At 37.2% G+C, this 21,786-nt stretch overlaps 1 protein-coding gene across 1 annotated transcript in view; it reads left to right on the top strand.

Annotated features, from left to right (window-relative positions):
* Positions 1-9,362: 9,362 nt before the first annotated feature.
* LOC121733754 (octopamine receptor) overlaps positions 9,363-21,786 on the top strand; it is a 79,565-nt gene continuing 67,141 nt past the window's right edge. The window contains exon 1 of the mRNA XM_042124102.1: positions 9,363-9,454. The gene's annotated coding sequence lies outside the window, so the exon portion shown is untranslated. The remainder of the gene's footprint in view (positions 9,455-21,786) is intronic.

Genomic DNA, 21,786 nt, shown 5'->3' with positions numbered 1-21,786 from the left:
TTGACAACTTTTGCCACAGCTTATCGTACTGGACAAGTTCGAAAGCCTTGGAAAGGTCTAAGAAACACGCATAAATGGGCGTGTTTCTACTGGTGTAGTAATGGACAGTGTGCTTGACAGTTAGTATCGCGGACTCCGTGGACAGCTCCGGTCTAAATCCGAACTGCGCGTCGTGTAGGTAAAGGTTACTTTCCAAATATCTATCAAGCACACTGTCTAATACTTTGGCTATAACCGTCGCAAGAGATATAGGCCTGTAGTTACCCAGACTAGACACATCTCCCGTCTTGTTCTTTACTATGGGGACAGCTACAGTTCTCATTAACTCCTCCGGCAAGTACGAGTGACCTATACAGAAGCTGAAGAGCATGGCTAGGACCCGGGGCAGATGAACTCCAGCATATTGTAAACGTTCAATGCTGAGTGAATCATGCCCCGGAGATTTTCCGCGCTTCATGCTTCTCACCGCTCTCGCAACCTCCTTGGGCGATATAATAACAATTTTATTCCTCGAACTCATCGGCCCAATCCTGTTCACAGTATTAACTGACACCGGTGAGCTCTGGACTTGAAAATGCTCCCTGAATAGGTTTGCAATGTCCTTAGGCTCACACCTACCCTCAACACTCATAGGGACGCTCGGCTGTTTATTTAATTTACTGGTTTCCTTCCAAAATGTACTAAAATTATTCGACTTATGAGCTGTAGCCAAAATGTCCATTTTTATTTGTGTCTGGTTATTCTGACACCGATTTATCGAGTAATTGAGAAAAAACTAATTTGGCGATGAATCCGCGTCGTTCTTTTTCACCTGGCATATGAAAGACGGGCGTGAGTGTGAAGAGAGAAGGACGATGTTTGATTTTTGGGGTTAGTCGCCCTCTTAATAAGAAACCTATTACGCTTATTCAGAGCGCAAAATGTCAGCAAAATATATAAGATTAGTTTTATTTTAGCAGTTTCGAATTTCGATAGTATATTTTTAGTATGTAGGCTTAAGTATGTACCATCGAGGAAATTGATTCCTAGGCAGTTGACAGACCAACGACGTACTTTGGTCGGATCCATGAAGTTAATATACCTAGCGGAATAGAGCAACAATCTCGAGCTGTAAAACGAAACCGAAATTAGTTTCATCTGTGTGTAAAATATGTGTACGTATACACTTACAGAAGCATGATTGAGCATGATTTGTATGAGATTAAATTGTCAACGTGCGGCACGTGTCGACTGGACGTCAAAAACTGAGTGCTGCTGTCATTAATCACACGTCTCTTTTTACCACGCAGTGTTACTGATAGTGACATCTCTCTTGCTCAGGCCCTTGTTTCTCTATTCCGCTAAGTATATTACCTTAATGGTCGGATCATGTCAATTTCATGTTAATTGTGATCTGTCGGCTGGGTTTGACATAAAGAGACCAAACTACGTAGGCCCCCCATCTGCCTATGAATCAACTACTCTAATAGTATTTTAAAAGAAGTTGAATAGTAGGCAGATTGCGGACATTTGTTATTTGGTTGCTTTGTATTTAAATAAGCCGATATCATAACTAACTTTAAATTGGCATAACTCGACCAAATGACGTAGGTCCGTCTTTTGCTTATGAATACATTTCTTGGATGGTACAATGTACATTTACTATGTATGTAGTCGTTTGATTTGTTATTTGGTTCACATTTCGTGTTTCATTATGCGGGGCGCGTCCCGTGAAATATGGAGATACCACGAGTTGTGCGCTTATCCTGTGGATGTGTTTCGTTAATGTTGCCATTAGAATACAAACACAAAATGCGGCTTTACTTCTAAGCAATAATCTTGTATTAGGGCAAGTTATGTTGTAGGTAAAATAAGGGTCGCGTATCCAACGAGAGTTCTTTATTGGGCAATGAGCGATAAAAAAAGTTTTATTACATTTTTATCTTTCTCTACAATTGATTGCTTTGAAGTCACATTCACAGTCAATAGTCATAGGAAATATGTTTTTACATTCGCAACCGATTCAGGAAACTACAGACCCAATAAACAAATATATTTAAGAGAATTATATCGGAATTTATAAAGAACTCTTCAGAAGTATGATAAAAATGTGCCGTGGAGCGGTGCGAGTTTTTATTTTTTATTTTCTCGATAATATCTTTATTTGCCAATAAATGGCTACTAAATTAACGCCTCCGTGGTTCAGTGGCTAAGATGATCCATGCGTCGGGTGGGCATGTAAAAAGTCGGTCCTGCGCCTGATCTCTCGCCAGTCGTGTCGGTCTTCTGTCCCACTGGGTTATGAGAGTAAAGGAATGGAGAGTGCTCTTGTGTACTGCGCAAATACTTGGGCACTATAAAAATACCCCTGCGTACCTGGCCTGGTTTCAACCGGCCACCGTCACCGAAATCGGTGTGTGGGTATTGTTACTAAATTAAATAGGAAAGAAAGAAATAAAATATTTATTCGCTGAGTGTCAAAATGGCGAGTGTTCGTCACCATTCAGGAAAATTCACGCGTAAAACATTTAAAAGAATTTCGGATGCTCCAATTCGAAAATTGTATAAATTTAAATATTTATTATTCTTAATCGCCATGACTGGTCAGCTCCTACCGTTATTTTGTACTTTAACGAAAGTTTTATGTTTTGTTAAATAAAATGCTGCAAAAATCCATATCCGTACTAATAACATAAATGCGGAAGTCTGTCTGTCAGTCTGTTAGTTGTTACCTCTTCACGCTAAAACCACTATACCGATTTTGATGAAATATGGTATAGAGATACTTTGAGTCTCGGGAAAGGACATAGGATACTTTTTATCCCGGAAAAATGTACGGTTCCCGCGTGATAAACTAATTTATGCGCAACGGAGATGAGAGCACTAACTAGTTCTGAATATGGGTCCGATTGCCGATTGACAGCTTGGCGAGGATTAAAATCGTGTAAAAAAATATTTTGTCAATGTTTCAAGTCGTTTTCATTTGTGATATAATATAAATTTATTGTTATAATTAGTAATTAATAATTATGGTCTCAGTTGATCAGTTCTATTCATGAATAACAAATTATTGGCTTATTATTCATGTGATGCTGTGGTGATGCTCTAATAGAATATAATTTAAATTCAATTCAATTTAAAATAATTTTGATGATCATTTGTTAATTATGATTATTATATTTTTCCAGCTTTAAGTTATTTTCTCTAGAATTTAGAAAAAAACGAAATATTTATTTTAAACAAGGTGTAACAAAACTTAGTGATAATAATTTAGGGTATGTATGTGTCCCTCGTATAGAGTTCGCTGAAGATCTATTTTTTATGTGATTTGTATGTGCAAACGGCCCAGCGTCATGAATTTTCCTACACAAAAGTAAAGAAAAAGTCATTCTCTCATTGCTGCTATTTTCACAGAGAATTCCATATAAGTTTTAAACTTATAATACATAAACACCCTAATGTATTATCACTCAGTTTTGGCACTCTCTGTATATCCCTTCCTCTAAATTCTCCCTCCATTTTAATCGCATCGCCGAGCATTTGAGTGAATTACTGACGAGGCCGATCAAGTGTGACGTCATTGTATTTTGTCCCAATATTCTTATTAAAGAAGATACGTCACCGGACGAAAATAATTTTCTATAAATAGCAGTCGATGAAAGTTGTTCGCAGAAAATTGTATGGTTAAAACATCGTATTAATTATTACAATACTAGATGACACTCGTAACTCGTTGCGCCAAAATTAATTTCGCGTGGGAAGAGTACATTTTCCGGGATAAAAATATCCTTTGTCCTTTCCCGGGACTCAAAGTTTTTCCGTACCTAACAGCAAAATAGTTCGAGTGTTTTGGGCGTTAAGAAGTGCCAGAGAACTGACAGACAGACACACTTTCGCATCTATTATATTAGTATGGATATCAACAGAATACGAATAAATTTAGAGATGTGCCGACCAGTCGCCGTCTAGTCGGTAAAGCCGATTATCCGGTCACTTTTGTAGTAGGCAAATAGTCGGCAAAAAACGCCGACTATCCGGCTTTTTTATTATTTTACTATAAACATTTAAGAAGAACCTTGATTATTTTGAAATTAATAAAACAATATTTGCGTGCACTTTTTCCACTATATTATACTATACACTAATATAGTGGAAAAAGTGCACGCAAATATTGTTTTATTAGTGTTCAACATGCATTTCCACCAAGAACCAACGGTACAATCAATTACATATATTTTGAAATTAACTAGATTCGATCACCATATTATGTCCACCATATAAAGCCATATTATGTCTGTCTATTAAATCTTTACGTTCAATTTTTGTAGATATGGAGATACTTTTTTTAATTTTAGTGCAACGGAGGTCGGGCGTTATATAGTTGTGAAACAGTTGAATTGTGTTTGGCAACTCAATATATCATAGTTAAAGTGTAATTAAGGAAGGAAATAAAAAAATATTTTGCAAGTTGGCGGAGTTCGGAACTTAGTAAAATGACTAAGTTCGGTCATCGCCGTCAAAACAAAATGTCAAACACTCGGCTAATCGTGAATAATGGCTCCAATTAATTTATATTAACGACTTCATTAACTTTTAATGGTCGCTGGAAAACTAATATGTTTTATTATAAACTTAATAATTTCGTTGATAAATTTTGTTCATAGCATTCCGGTTAGTTTTTCTTGCCTTGAAGAAAACAACAAGTAATGAAGGGAAATTTAATCGTGATCAGGACGACAAGGTATCCTGTATCCAGTATTTAATCCATCATTAATACAGCTTTGTTCCTAATTCGATTATATCCGTTTTCAATCAAATAGCAAAATCGTATCTAACGTGAAACACTTGGAGCGATTGATTTTGGAGAATTAGAACGCGTCTTAGATTTGATATCTTACGAGAACATAATAATTTCGTATAATATACAGAATGAAGCGAAACAAAGTCATATTATGACTTTGTTTCGCTTCATTCAATACTTTAGGGTATGCATGCGTCCCATGTATGGACTCTGTGATAGAAGCAGCGCTGAAAGTATCATTTTTTAATATTGGAAAAGTCATGAAGTTAAGGGGGCTTGCCCATACTAACACACAAAAAAAACTCTTCCAGCACTGCATTTTCACAGTCAGCTCTATTATACACTTATATACATATACGTCATACACATTACATACTTTAAAGTCTAAACGCTAAAGTTTATTATTATCACTTTGGTTTGTTAGATACTGTATAAGACTGGACCGTCCAGGAGGCTGCATAACAGAATAGAGACACTTGATTTTCCGACTTTCTTCAAGGGTTATTTAAAATAGCCGCAGGGCCCGTAGGTGTTTCTGAAATTGATTTTCTGTTTGTTCCATTAAGGGTATCCCTTGGAACTATGTTTACGGATACGAACAATGGGAGTAAGGGCGAACCCTTTCATAAGCCGTCCTAAAGTTAAACACACAGTTTGTATTCAGTTGCGCTAGTTCTTCATATTCCATGGCTCAATGCGGAATAGTTTGGGTTGAAAAGGATGAGAATCGGTTCGGTTCAGGATTTTAATTTTTTGCCAATTTTTTTCGAAGCGAAGCTAGCATATCTAATATTACAGATGTGTGCAGTGTGTAGTGCACACAATAGATACCGTTCTACTTTTCAATACCTACAATTGGCTATAGTTCTACCTAAAAAAGGTTTTTTTTATGAAATAAGGGGGCAAACGAGCAAACGGGTCACCTGATGGAAAGCAACTACCGTCGCCCATGGACTCTCGCAGCATCAGAAGAGCTGCATGTGCGTTGCCGGCCTTTTAAGAGGGAATAGGGTAATAGGGGAGGGTAGGGATGGGAAGGGAAGGGAATAGGGGAGGGTAGGAAAGGGAATAGGGTAGGGGATTGGGCCTCCGGTAAACTCACTCACTCGGCGAAACACAGCGCAAGCGCTGTTTCACGCCGGTTTTCTGTGAGAACGTGGTATTTCTCCGGTCGAGCCGGCCCATTCGTGCCGAAGCATGGCTCTCCCACGTATAAAAGTCAAAGTCAAAGACGACTATGGGGAGAAATTATTATTTTTTTAGTGACACAGGACACCCAAAAGGTTCTGCTTCACATTTAACTTGTCGTTTTTTATGTTAGAAAAACAACGACAATGGAATCGGGGTGATAATTTGCCTACATATTGTATATTTTATATTATGTTAAGACTTTATTATTTTCAAATTTGTACAGCAATTTCTAAACACCTAACTTTATATAAATAGTCATTTTTTTTTTGATTTTTTTTTTTATTTATTGGGAGCTGGAAACGAGTCCTTTGCTCCTATAAAATATAGTCATCTTTTTGTAATTACTTCTAATAATTTATAGAGTTAGGTACGAATTCGACCCCGAAAGGTTTGTTTTAGACTGAAAGTTGTTTGTGTCGTTTAATGTTTTTATTATTCTTATATTATCAAGGCAAAAAAATGTTGTCATTATGGTAACATTTGATGCAATAATTCACTGAAACGTCAATTCTCTACATTTACATAATTACGTTGTCCGCACGGTGGCGAATTTTTAAGCAGAACCTTCCGATAAAAATATGGAAATTTTGCGTAGAAAATGAGTAAACAACTTAGAGTATATTTTTATATTTATTTTATATTCTACGTAAAATAATACAACAGGGCCCTTAGCTAAGAGCCCTTCGTCGATTTCAATGAAATTTTTAAATTAACGAAAGCGCTTTGGTTAAAGTTTATGCATTTCATAAAAAGCCTTAAAAAGAATATCAAAAACAAAAAAGGTAACATATACGTAATTTTTAGCTCATTAAAATGTACGGTTTCAGTGTGACAAACGGTTTTCGGTGAAGTTGTGAAGATTTATATGCGTCCACGCGACTGAGCGACTTGGCCGCTACACCAGGAGATCACAAGCTAGTTTTTTTTTGCAGTGAAAACTTCTTTAGCGGCGTTGAGCACTTTTGTGGGATGGGTAAAACTGTGAAACTCGCGTCAGATTCTCGTGCTGATCGAAAAACCGTAAGACGGTTGGAGAATAGTGTTGTAACATCGAAATCGATTAATCGAACAATCGATTGTTTTTTTTTCGACTGTCGATATTTTTTAATCGATTGTAAGGGTTTCGATAAATTAAAAAAATAGATTTTTTAATAATCAATTTTGATAAAAAATGGGTTAAAAAAAAATAACGTTAATAATCGAGTTTTCACTTCTGCCGGCACTCCCGGAGTGCAACCCGTCTTTTTTTTTAAGAAATAAGGGAGCAAACGAGCAAACGGGTCACCTGATGGAAAGCAACTTCTGTCGCGAATGGACACTCGCAGCATCAGAAGAGCTGCAGGTGCGTCGCCGGACTTTTAAGAGGGAATAGAGTAATAGGGGAGGGTAGGGAAGGAAATAGGGGAGGGAAGTGAATAGGGAGGGTAGGGTAGGGAATAGGGTAGGGGATTAACTCATTCACTCGGCGAAACACAGTGCAAGCGCTGTTAAACGCCGGTTTTCTGTGAGCCCGTGGTATTTCTCCGGTCGAGCCGGCCCATTCGTGCCGAATCATGGCTCTATATGTGATGGCTCTATATGTGTGTATGTGCTCAGTATGTGAGCACTTGAACAGAGGCGCGACAGCGCTACTATTAAAATAAATCGTTACTTAAGATTGCTTGTGATCACACGGTGTAGCGTCCGGGCCGCTCGGTCGCGCGGACGCATATAAATGGACCCCTACTTTCAGAAGCTTTATGAACTCGTTTCATTATGATTATAATATATTATGTTGTAATAAGAGCTCTGTTAATTATTGTTTACGTTCGGGTCAGAGCTAATTGGGGTGTAATGGTGGTAACACTAATGTGTTATCCTAAATATATTTTGGGTGAGATTAATATCTCACCCAAAATATATTTAGGATAGGTTTAATAACAATGTCTCACTTCTGGAAATGATAGTAGAACTAGATTCGCATAGTACTTTGTTTGTAATAGGACTAGCTGACCCGGCAAACTTTGTTATTCCATACAAATTATTTCTAGTATCAATATAAAAAGTAGATAAAAACATATTCTCAGGTCTAAAGACTGTACTATCAGAGAAGTTGATTCCTAGGCAGATGGGGGACCTTCGTAGTTTGGTCGCGTTATGTCATACTCGGCCGACAGATCACAATTAACATTAGATTGATACGATCTGACCAAATGACGTTGATCTGTCAACTGCCTAAGAATCAATTTCCTCGATGGTACATATAAAATTTCATTAAAATCGGTTCAGCCATTTTGAAGGAGCACAAACACTGTGATACGAGAATTTTATATAATATTATGTATTACAAAGATATTACTGAAATGTTTTCACTCTAGATGTTAGCACCTACACAGACAGTAAACAAAAAGTTTTGTTTGACGACGTTTTTATATATTGTCTTGATATGACGTATACAACATAACGGATTTTGGTCGGATTATAATATACTGATTGTACTAGAATATGCTTCAATCTTCGCATAATATTCGGTTGAAGTCACAGGAACATATAAATTTTTATGTTTCCGTAGCTTCAGCAAAGTCACAAAATAATTCAATTTGACTTATCCATACTAATATAATAAATGCGAAAGTGTATCTGTCTGTCTGTTACCTCGCGCTCAAACCGCTAAAGTTATTATGCCGAAATTTGGTATAGAATAGAAATACTTTGAGTCTTGGGAAAGGATAAAATATTTTACTTTTTACACCGAAAAAATGTATGATTTTTAAGCAAGAAAAGAATTTTGCCGCAACGGAGTTGTTTTAATAATAAAAGCTTAGATTACTTTAAGCCTTAAAATTACCAGCTAAGAAAAGTTAGGTCAGATTAAAGATCTAGTCAAAACCCTAAAATTCCTTATACGAATATTACGAGTAGTAGTTATTGGGATGTCTAAATCTAGGTATCACCTGTACCAAAGAAATTTGCCGTTTTACTTTACGGCATAGACTATTCTATGTCGAAAAGTGGCATTATATTTGATTTTTAGTCGGTCGCGGTAAGCCGCCGTAAATTTCGGAACGGCACCTTCAGTTTGTCTCCGCTGTTTGTCTATACTTTCGTATTTCTACTGTAGCCATGCTACGGGTGCTGGAAAGTGAGATATAAAAGTCCTAAAAATTTAAATAAAAACTACTTTATGACATAGACTATTACAAGTCTATGTCATAAAGTGGCATTTTAATTGAATTTTTGTCGGTCGCGACTAGCCGCGGTAAAGATCGGAACGGCACCTTCAGTTTATCTATAGTTTCGTATTTCTACTGTGGCCATGCTAGGGCTACAGGTGTAACCGGTACCAAAGTTCCCACCGCTACGCCGTAGCTCGTAGCGGCAGTGTCGTAGCGAGCGCCGCGTAGCACACACGCCGAGCGCTACGAGAACTTGAACGAACTGTGAATGAACTAAGTTGTAAACGAAGTTTGTGAATGAGTTTGTGGAGTTCATTTTGAATTTTCGGTAAGTTTTATTTATATAATTATTGGTTATATTATATTGGGTGTAAGTAAAAATTAAATGGTAGGTATTAATTATTACGAACACATACTTTAGCGTAAGTTTCCCGCACTAAAAAGTGAAAAGTTTATTTTATTTAAACGCAAAAAAATATTAAAAAAAATAATAAGGCAAAAACATGACAAAAAAACAAAAAAAAATATATACTGTAGAGTGTAGGTAAATTTATGTTATGTTCTAGTAAATTAACAATTTAATTTAACCACGTTTTATGCTGTGAGTTTCTTGGATAGTATTATTTTTTAATTACCAATTAGGTACTTATACTTTTTTTATACGGTTCAATAAAGAACTTTGTAAATTTAAATCTTCTTCTATATACTTTATTGCAATGCAAATTGCATTTAAAATATTGTATAATAATTTTAAAAAAAAAACACGCTTTTTTTAATTTTACCAAATTATTGCATTGTCACTGGCTCTTAATGCGTATGAAAAATTTTGAATTCATTAGACCACTGGAGATAGATAAAAATTGTGCTCAAAGATTCCGTTACCTACGTGTGTATATAACGGAATTACGCTGTATAGCCCAAGCTTATAAAAGCGTGTTAACAAGCATTTTACTCTGCACTTGTAATTTTCCATTTTTGTAGTAAAAGATGGCCCCGTGCGAGTTTCTTACGCCGGTTCTTCTCGGCGGGGTAGTTCCCGAACCGGTGGTAGGCAACGTAGTTTCTTCGTTCGACTTTCAAAAAGTGTATCATGATACCCATTTTGAATAAAAAAATATTTTATTTATTTATTTATTCACTCATCAACAAGCGACGAACAGAGGAACATATTCGTCTATGATTGTCAGTCATTGTGAAAATCATGGCCAGTCATCATTATCCAACATTACCTTAAGTGATTATACAAGTACTAAATGACGGCCGCAATTTCATTGCGCCAAAATGTGTTTATCGCGCGAGAACCGTTCATTTTTATGATACTAAAAGTATTCTATATCCTTTCCCGGGACTTTAACAATACCTATATTCATTTCAGCATTTGCTTCAGTGGTTTGGGCGTGAAGAGGTAACAGACATACACACTTTTGCATGTATAATATTAGTATAGTATGGATCAGCGTATCATCTGTTATAATTAATAGAACCTTAAAATTGAAATATTGAAGTCACAGATTCGACTCCCGCGGGACGCAGACGAAATATATTTCTTGCCGAATAAATCCCATGTACTATCACAGAAATTGATTCCTAGACAGATGGCGGACCTAAGTAATTTGGTCGCGTTAAGTCAAACCCATCCGACCGATCACAGCTAACATGCAACATACGACGACCAATTGACGCAGATCCGTCAACTGCCTAGGAATCAATTTCCTCGATGGTACATTCTTTAAACGACACGAAGAAACTTGGTCCATTGGGATTCCCATCCTATCTTTCAGATATTATTACATTTGGCTTGGTAACATGTCACATGTAAATAATTTTGAAATCCATACTTAGGGCCTGTTTCCCCAGTTCCTGATAAAGTGCATAATAGGCATTTTCATAACTTTTTCGACAGATTCTCCATACTCTATCTGTCAAGTTAAGTGGTGGATAGCCTATCCGGCACTTATCAGGAAGTGGTGAAACAGGCCCTTAATGTGGTGAAATGTGAAAGGGTAACAGTTTGTCACTTCATTATGTTTTATCTAGTTCATGGGGAACTTCGTATCAATTGATTCCTAAATTTTCTCACCGTATAAATCTTCCCAGTACATTTTCTAATATTTCAAGACCAAAATGTGATAAATCGGTTCAGCGGTTCTCAACTTTTAGCAAGTAAGCAAGTAAGTAATCATGTTTATTTATACGGAAAAAATATTATTAAAATCTGTATTTTGTGGCTAGTCTTCTTTTTATAAAAATAGGTTAGGCATCCCAAGACACTATTTAAAAGCAAAAGTTCGTAGGCATAGTTTGCTATTTCTTCACGTACGAACTATTTATGGAATTTTAAGCAAAAAAGTAAACGTATTTTATGCTCTGAATATCATATTAGCTACGTTTTATCCACACAACCTTGGGATTTAAGATATCCATACTAATATTATTAATGCGAAAGCGTTTCTGTCTCACTGTCTGTAACCTCTTCACGCCCAAACTGCTAAACACATTTTGGTGAAATATGGTATGGAGATACTTAGAGTCCCGGGAAAGGACAGGAAAAATGTAATAAATATACAACTAATACTACTATACTCGCGTGATATACAATTTCGTTTTATTCGTCATCTAGTTTTAAATAATTTTAATGTGAGCTGTAATAAATCTTCCAAGTGTCGGATCGCGGCTAACGCAACTTCAGTTTTCTCAGTTTGAGTGTTTGTACTGAGTTTGGCATTCACAGATAAACAGTGTAACGTTGGTTTAGAACTCTAACAATAAATACTGTTATTGAGAATCAATATTGCGTAACTGGTGAGAAGTGCCGTAAACAGTCTTTTTTGCGCCCTGTGCGAGCTTCTACAACTACACCCTTGCTATTTAGATATTATATTACCCAAAACAATGTATAGGTCTATTTTATTGTTGAAATTGTGCTCTAGGGGCGCAGCGGGAACTATTATCGGGAGCAAACCGAAAATATAATACTTCTGCCTAGTTTGGCCATTTTTGCGCCCCCCAGAGTCTACGCCCTGTGCCTGGGCACCGGTGGCACCGCCCTATTTCCGGCACTGCTGGTGAGACATGTTCAATACTCGTACTCGAGGAAGTTATATTTGGCTATTTTTTTTTAAACGGGCAAAAGGCCCACCACACATTCCCACCACTGCAACTCTTGTGTCGCCAGGATCAACAGTGGTAACCAACCACGAAAACCCTTTGATATGATCTCAGGGATGCCCGAGGGACAAGCTAAATCTGTCTTGGACCTGCAACGAAATTAATCAGAGGAAATTTAGGAGGAGTAGGAGATATCCAATTTCCCTACCGAAGCAAAGCGGGAGACAGCCAAATTGTAATATTTGGCTATTATATTAGATGAAAAAAATATATATAAATTGATCACTGAGTAAATGTAGCTTAAAGTTAAATAATTATTTACCCAACGCATAGACACCGCGCGCGGGAAGAGTAGCGCCGCGGTGTTTCTTTGGTGGCGCACGCCACCGCGCCGGCCGCATACTACGCCTACTTGCCTAGCCGCGTAATTTACTTAGGGCTTGTTTTACCACTTCCTGATAAGGCTATCCACCAATTAACTTGACAGATTAAGTATGGAGAATCTGTCAAAAAAGTTGTGTATAGCCTATTAGGCACTTTATAAAACAGGCCCTTAGTGTCCATGATTGATTTGTTTAAAGGAAAATTCGGAAATAAATTGAGTACCTTATTATATTACATAACTAGCTGTCCCGGTGAACTTCGTGTCAGTTTAAAACCTTCCCTGGACATCTACGAATATTTTAAGACTAAAATTAGCCCAATCCGTTCAGCCGTTTTCGAGTTTTAGCGTTACTAGCACAATTGAAAATCCATTTTTATATTTAAAAGTGTTGTGTTTTGACTTTTACAGGAAATTTAATTTTTTTTTAGAATTTTTCTCTCCGTAAGAACCATCCTCGTACTTCAAAGAATATTTAAAAAAAATTAGCGAAATCGGTCCAACCGTTCTCGAGTTTTGCGCTTAGCAACACATTCAGCGACTCATTTTTGTATTATAGATGATAATGAGAAGAGTACAGAGTACTCTCCTTAAGTATTGAACATGTCTCGCCACTCACCGCTCACCAGTCACCAGTCATGTTGTAATGTTGTATATCAGAAGAGAATCAATATATTATATTCTCTTATATAAATTTAGTTAGCTAGATGTTGTCTGAAATTTCGATCCTGTATAAGTAATTCGTTTATAGCGCAGAAACCGTTTTAAAATAACTTTTCCGTAAAAAAGCTCATTCGTTTACGTGTTCTTTTCCGGGAACTGATCTTCGGTTTGCATACGAAATTCATACTAATATTATAAATGTGAAAGTGTGTCTGTCTGCTTGTTACATCTTCACGCCCTAACACCTGAATGGATTTTGCTGAAATTTTGTATGGATATACTCTGAGTCCCGGGAAAGGGAGAGCCATGCTTCGGCACGAATGGGCCGGCTCGACCGGAGAAATACCACGTTCTCACAGAAAACCGGCGTGTAACAGTGTGTTTCGCCGAGTGAGTGAGTTTACTGGAGGCCCAATCCCCTACCCTATTCCTTCCCTACCCTCCCCTATTTCCTTCCCATCCCTACCCTCCCCTATTACCCTATTCCCACTTAAAAGGCCGGCAACGCACCTGTAGCTCTTCTGATGCTGCGAGTGTCCATGGGCGACGGAAGTTGCTTTCCATCTGGTGACCTGTTTGCTCGTTTGCCCCCTTATCACATAAAAAAAAGAATACTTTTTATCCCGGAAAAATGTACGGTTCCCGCGCGATAAACGAATTTTGGCGCAACGCAGTTGCAGGCGTCACCTTATTTCATATAAGACCGCTTGAGAATCCAACAAGATAAAATACAGACATACTTTAGTATAGATAGTCATAAAGGAGAGGAAAGAGCCACTGAACAATATTTTTAATTTAAGGCCGCAACTTAGCTCCCTCAGAAAATTGTTCGCCCTTTTTCCAGACGAAATAATCCAATGTCCTTCAAAACCTAAAGTTAAGTGGTTTAAGTGTCTAAACACACTATGCCGAAGTTCTGCGGCGGAAATTTCGCATGATTACGTCAGCAATGTCAAACGCATACAATATAACGCGACGGAATTTCGGCATGGTGTGTCATTGGTAATTTAAAATATATTGCAGGCGGAATCCTTCCGCCGCGGAAATTCAGCTTGGTGTGTTTAGACACTAAGCCCGGGCGCGCACTAGCGGCCAAACCGCAGCGGCCAGGTGGCGACGGCCATCGAGATAGATACCTTAGTATGAAATCGCCATAGACCACGCGCACTCCTGGCCGCACGGCGGCCAGCGGCCACACCATACTTTCGATGGCCGCCGCGACCTGGCCGAGCGGCCGGGCCGCTAGTGCGCGCCTGGCCTAAGATAGACACACGTCATTTATAATTATTTTCTTCGCTTTCATCTAATAATACTAGCATAGTTTATGTACCATTGAATACATTGATGTTACATAGGCAGTTGATGGACCTATGTCTATTTATACGTGGGAGAGCCATGCTTCGGCACGAATGGGCCGGCTCGACCGGAGAAATACCACGTTCTCACAGAAAACCGGCGTGAAACAGCGCTTGCGCTGTGTTTCGCCGAGTGAGTGAGTTTACCGGAGGCCCAATCCCCTATTCCCTACCCTACCCTATTCCCTTCCCTTCCCTTCCCATCCCTACCCTTCCCTATTCCCTCTTAAAAGGCCGGCAACGCACCTGTAGCTCTTCTGATGCTGCGAGTGTCCATGGGCGACGGAAGTTGCTTTCCATCAGGTGACCCGTTTGCTCGTTTGCCCCCTTATCTCATAAAAAAGAAAAAACTCGAGAATGGCTGAATCGGTTTGAATAATTTTAGTCTTGAAATATTCTTGGAAGTCAAGGGAATTCTTGTACGGTGAGAAAACGTGGAAAATACTACGAGTAAATAAGTGATACAGTTCACCGGGTGTATCTAGTATCTTATAAGTAATAAGTATAGTCTATTAGACTATACTTATAACTTATAATAGCGCCTCCGTGGTCCAGTGGTTCAGAGCTTGGCTCTTGACTCGGAGGTCGTGGGTTCGATTCCCGCGTTGGAAACATGTTATTTCCAAGTTTGGTTAGGATAATGCAGGCTGATCACCTGATTGTCTGACAAGTAAGATGATCCATGCGTCGGATGGGCATGTAAAAAGTCGGTCCTGCGCCTGATCTCTCGCCAGTCGTGTCGGTCTGCCGTCCCACTGGGTTATGAGAGTAAAGGAATAGAGAGTGCTCTTGTGTACTGCGCACACACTTGGGCACTATAAAATTACTCCTGCTCAGCTGGCCTGGTTTCAATGAAACCGGCCACCGTCACCGAAACCGGTGTGGGAGCTATTATTATTATTATTAGACGACGCCCGCAACTCCGTTGCGCCAAAATTCGTGTATCACGCGGGAACCGTACAGCTTTCCGGGATATAAAGTATCCTATGTCGATTTTCGGGACTCAAAATATCTCCATGTCAAACAGCAAAATCGGTTCAGCGGTTTGGGCGTGAAGAGGTAACAGACAGACAGACAGACACACTTTCGCATTTATAATATTAGTATGGAAGTATGGATACAACCGCATTCGCAAAACATTTTTCGTCGTATGTGTGTGTGCGGCCAGATAAAAAGAGTCTCCAAATCCGGCTTTTACTTTTTTTCCACTACATTGGCCGGAAAGGCTTCGGTGACCACTTTTTACGCTCAAATAATTTCGGGGACTCCTAATGGCACAATTTATAGTGACAACTATAAAAACTGCCTGCTGGCAGTACGTAAGTGCTATTTTTAGTCCATTTTGTCAGTCAGTTTGCAGTCAGTGTTCAGATCTGTTTTGAAATAAAAAATGAAGCGCCTTGATAATATTTAATAAAAAACTCTTCTTAGACATATAATATATCCCTATGATTATTTTTCCGACCCAAATATCGACCAATAGAATTGCACCATTCGACGTCACGTGGTACAACCTACATGGTATTATACTGATAATTTTTTGAAAATTTTCTCTGGTAGTTGCTATATATAAAAGACAAACACGTCAAACTGACAGGTTGAATTCAATTGTGTCTCATGGTGCAATTATATTGGCCGACATTTGGGACGGAAAAATAATCCCCCGAATACCACACGAGCTTCAAAATTATCTGGCATTTCCCTCAAGGTTCCCTGCAAACAAATAAAGTCGTCAAGTTTTTCAGGAGAAATCACTCGCGCTTCGCGCTCGTGATTTTTTAACCTGAAAAACTTGAATCCTTCATTTGTTTGCAACGAACCTATCGGGAAATATCCGATAATTTTGAAGCTCTTGTGGTATTATAAGTGACAATACAATGAGAGCAAAATAAAACATTTTTTGCATTGGTAATCCAACCCATGACGAGTAGAGAATCAGGCTCAAAATCAGGCCATCTAAACCCAATAGTTTAGTTTATATTATTTTATAGTAAATGTTTTAGATTTAACCTGCGTTTTACAATGACTACACCGGTTTTATATTTCTAGGATCGTGAGAATCAGTAACATTGCATCTGAGTAGATGCAATGTTACTTTATACAGGAAAAGGTCAAACCTCAATAAACCTCTTGTAGGAGTTTAAAAAATAATTATAAAACTTTTTAATTTTTAACTTCGCTAATGATACTTGGGAACTTTATAATACAACCTAACGCCCCAGTAACCCTTGTCTTTAATCCAATCTTAGTGCCAGTGCGGAAGTTGAATCTTAATCTTTAATCTTATCTATCTAATGCGAGGGGATCAAAAAGTTATTCGCCGTATCCCCTTTGTGTCGATTAGGTAACGAGTAGATTGGAATTTAACGTTAAGATTGCAACGGAGATGAAATTGTAGATTGTAGATAGAGTAACGTATGATTAAATTTTAGATTCGGAATTCTAAAGTTCGGTCGTCGAATAGAGAGAAATGATCATTAAACTCTGCTTATAATATAATAATAATCTCCAAAATATTGGTATTGTTTTACGCATTTACGCCAAAGAATTCTATTTAAATGAAAGTCGTTGATTTAGGTACGCACCTAAATATTGTCATCCTACATATTATTTGTTTATAATATGTAGAATGCCAATATTTAGGTGATGGATTTTGATTATTAAAATTTATGAATTTTATTTCCAAACTAGAGACATAACATAGTCCAATTAGTATAGTAAGTTCACCTCGGAATTCGAGATACCCAGCTGTAAATCTGTAAATATTTGTATATTGGCACCCAAAATGTTGTCTCAAAATCTATACTTATAAAATTACATGTCCTGACTGACTGACTGACTGATTCATCATCGCTGAGCAAAAACTGTAAAAGTTACAGCCACGAAATTTGGTGAGTAGGGTTGTTTTATTAAGTAGACACCCACTAAGGAAAGAATTTTGAAAATTTTACCCCGAAGGGGGTGAAATAAGGGTTGAAAGTTTTAATGAAAGTCCGTCATTTCTTGAGTTAGAAACATGAAACTTTATTTTTGGGTTAATGATTAAAAATGAATGGATACGATACGATAAGCGTTTTTGGAAATTCTACCCCCACGGGGGTGAAATTGGGGTTGAAAGTTTGAATGAAACTCCGTTATTTCTTAAGTTAGAAACATGAAATTTTATTAACGCAAAACATGGATCTGTTACTTATACCGAAATGGTATCGTGGCGTTTTCTCCTTTTTAGGAACAAAGTAAGTCATCTATACCTAATATAATAAAATCGTAGGAAAGTCAATTCTGTAGTACTGTAGTTTTTCCCGGGCTTTCACTCTAATCTGACCTTCTCATGAAAAATATCTATACATATAATAAAATCGTAGGAAAGTCAATTCTGTACATTGAAAATTTTTGAAAAATAATACTTGCGACGTGATCTACAATCGATATAGAAGTCAAAAATATAGTTTTTAGAATTTTTGTCTGTTTGTACCTAATTTAAGCCTAATTTGACTGGACCAACAGCATAAAGAAGAGTACAACTCAGTGTTATCTAAGAAAAAGTAAAATTGCCCAGTATTCATAGTAGGCATATTTTCAGATTTAATTTTCTAAAAGACTGGATCCCCCTTCAAAAATGAAGGATAATAAAAATATCGTATCCAGAACAGCTGCTTTTTTTTGAACACAAATTTACTCGAGCTGTTTGTGACTTACATACCGAGAAACATCGTAGCAAAGCTTTTATTGACGTTTTAACAACTACAATTTATTGTTCCCTTTTACCTGGGATAAACCTTATTCGGCGACCATTAGCCTTTTTACTAAGGGCCGGCACAGACCATTAAATACGGATCCGCTAAAACATTTAAGGCAGGGCTGAAGTGTGTAATTTCCGCTTCTCTTTGCGAAGCCTTCATTAACAAAGGACCGGAAATGCGGGAAATTGTATAGTTATAACGTAATCTCTAACACTGTATAAAGCTTATCATACAAAATAATAATGTTTATAAATTATAACATAATGCTTTCCCGAGATACTTGGAATATATTATGGTCGCTGTTAAGTATTAGTGTCCTAACCCACAATTTTTGTTATTGATAAATTTTAAATGCAGTCTTGTTCTAAATCATCTAAATAACATAACTGCATTCATAACTCAATACGTAACTTTTATGTGGATTAGTACACGAATGCTTAACAGCGTCCATTATATATTATAAGCTTACACCTAATTGTTATTTATAAAATAACCCTTCGAAGATGTTGCCGCAATTACGTGCCTACAAATTAAAATACGGTGGAACCGTATATTTTGAAATGTTAAAAAATTGCCTATATTCTTCCCAGAGACATAAGCGTATTGCATAATTTTCAATTTCATGAGAATCAGTTCAGTGGTTTTTACGTAAAGACAGATCAATAATAATACTTCGATCACAGTTTCCAGGAAATGCTATTGAATTCTATTGTTGTCGCGATCCCCGGTACGAGTACTCTTATGGGGCTTGAAGAATTAATATTTCGTTTTATAATATTTTTATGGACTAGCAAAACAAATCCTATAGAAACCGTATGTATATACGGTATATATTTTCTTATTATTTTGCATCGGTGCCATGCAAGCCATGAATCTTGATGCACTTTGCTCTTATGTCTTAGGTAAACGGTCTTAATGCTTTAAGTGCTTAGCTTAATTTATAGCACGCGCTGTTCTGTCTTTTACGACCACTTAGAAGTTTAAGCAACTTTGCTGTTTTGGCTGCTGTATCTTAGACTATGTGAAATCAGATGCATTGTAGTTTGTGTTATAATAGGCATGATGACTATTTTTTTTTCTTAAAATAGAAATATCGCTGAAAAAATGACTCAGATAGCTTAAAAATGCACCAAGATAATAATTATGACAATTCAAATATCTCATAAAATAGACCTGCCCGAAACGCTCCATACAAAGTGCTACGAAAGTATGACGTCACTCTTTCGTAGTTTGTACGCATCGGGAGAGAACTTTGTTCGATAGGTATATTAAATATTGTGTTTATGAAAGTGGTTTCATAACAAAAGTTGCTTTTAATTGCATAAGTTATCGAATGGTATACAAATATTAAGAAATTTAATTGAAAAAAAATTTGACTTGAATATCCAACTTTGAAGGCGCATCACAAAAAAAATACAAATGCTATCAGGCTGAAATTTTGGGAACACTTATTTTTTACCGTGATTTCTTTATGTTATTAACAAAATTCGCTAATCTTTGACCTTGTCATCATCCCTATTATCAAAAAAAAAAAAAAAAAAAACTAAAGTATAATAGTCAGTAATCAGCATTCTGGAATCTAGATACTAACACGAATTCTACTAAATTATGCAACTTTCCTACGTTGGCTCTTGGCAGTAAAACTTGTCAAACTAATGTTTAAACCGTTTAATTCAAGTCTATAAAAATATATATTTTTATTGTTAAATAGCAATTGATTCAATTGAATAAGGCCCGAAGCTAGATTTGTTACGATCACCTATTGCGATAATATTATAAAATATAAATGCCATAGTGTGCCTTTTGCCTCTTTACTTGAGGAATATAGAATAATTTTGATACCCTGAGATCAAAATATCTAGTTAAAATAAATTTTATCCCTGTACAGTGACCATAACATAAACGGATTTCTACACAACATACTAAGGGCTTCTGCCCTTATCGTAATAGTTGTGAGTTGGTCAAGTAAACATGATAAAGAACGCTCAGTGTATCCTATGATGTATGCCCGCCTTGTTAACCCAAGATATTCTCAGGGCGTCGCGTCACGGACTGCAATCTTGTATGAATATTATGATATCTTGTAGTTTACGCAATTCCTGTGTATAAAAGATAATAATTTACACGGTTGTAGAAATTTAAGAAGTAATCCCTAGGAAATCACATATTTTTAGTTAAGCATAGTGTATACTTTATCTTCCATCAATCTTATCGTTTGTACAGCAAATGCAGCATTCAGTGAAAATTGTGGTGTAATGAAGCTATTCTATTTACTACTAGTTGGTGCCCGCAACTTCGTCCGCGTCAGCATAGTAGATCTCGTCCCAAATCAAATGAAACTCGAAAACCGTATGTTTAGTGTAGTTTTTAACTTTGTTCTTAAAAAAGGAGAATTGTTATCAAACAACACTCGAAATCTGTATAGAAAAGATAGATAAAAGCTCATAGCAAGGCAAGGAGTGGAGATAGAGACAAAATGTAAATGGGAAATTTGTAGAAAATTTTATGATCTTTCATTACGTACGGAATTTTTTTTCTCTACAACGCACAATTTTAGTGATATGAGCAAAAAACGAAAAATATTGAAACTTGAGCCCCTCCCCCCCACCCTAGGCGATATCGTAATAAAATATAGCCTATGTGTTGACCCGACCTCTAAGTAATATTCGTGCAAAATTTGAAGTAAATCCATCCAGTACTTTCTGAGTTTATCCCGGACATACATACAGACAAACAGACAATCAGACAAACAGACAAAAATTCTAAAAACTATATTTTAGGCTTCCATATCGATTGTAGATCACGTTCCAAGTATTATTTTTCAAAAATATTCAATGTACAGAATTGAGCTTCCTACGATTTTATTATATGTATAGATTAAAATATTATTGTCCTTTTTTCTATGGTGTTTTTTTTTATGAAATAAGGGGGCAAACGAGCAAACGGGTCACCTGATGGAAAGCAACTTCCGTCACCCATGGTCACACGCAACATCAGAAGAGCTGCAGGTGCGTTGCCGGCCTTTTAAGAGGTAATAGGATTACAGGGTAGGGGAGGGAAGGAAGGGAATAGGGAAGGGTAGGGAAGGGTAGGGAATTGGGCCTCCGTTAAACTCACTCACTCGGCGAAACACAGCGCTAACGCTGTTTCACGCCATTCAGAAAACCTTCTGTGAGCCCGTGGTATTTCTTCGGTTGAGCCGGCCCATTCGTGCCGAAGCATTGTTCTACCACGTGATCAATGTTTTCGGAATCTTCATAAAATATTTTTAACAGAGTACGTTTACTTGCACGTTATTGTGTGCTTAGTACCAAAGGAACACAAGACGATGATGATTAATTCATTCATTCACGAACCGTTACATACATTATATTCAGTCGGCTGACGTGTCATTTCCTATCCCGCCCAT

This window comes from Aricia agestis, chromosome 14, assembly GCF_905147365.1.
Source record: "Aricia agestis chromosome 14, ilAriAges1.1, whole genome shotgun sequence".
In the NCBI taxonomy this organism is placed as follows: Eukaryota; Metazoa; Arthropoda; class Insecta; order Lepidoptera; family Lycaenidae; genus Aricia; species Aricia agestis.
The sequence above is the reverse complement of the archived record's forward strand: the minus strand, read 5'-3'. Positions and strand labels throughout refer to the sequence as shown.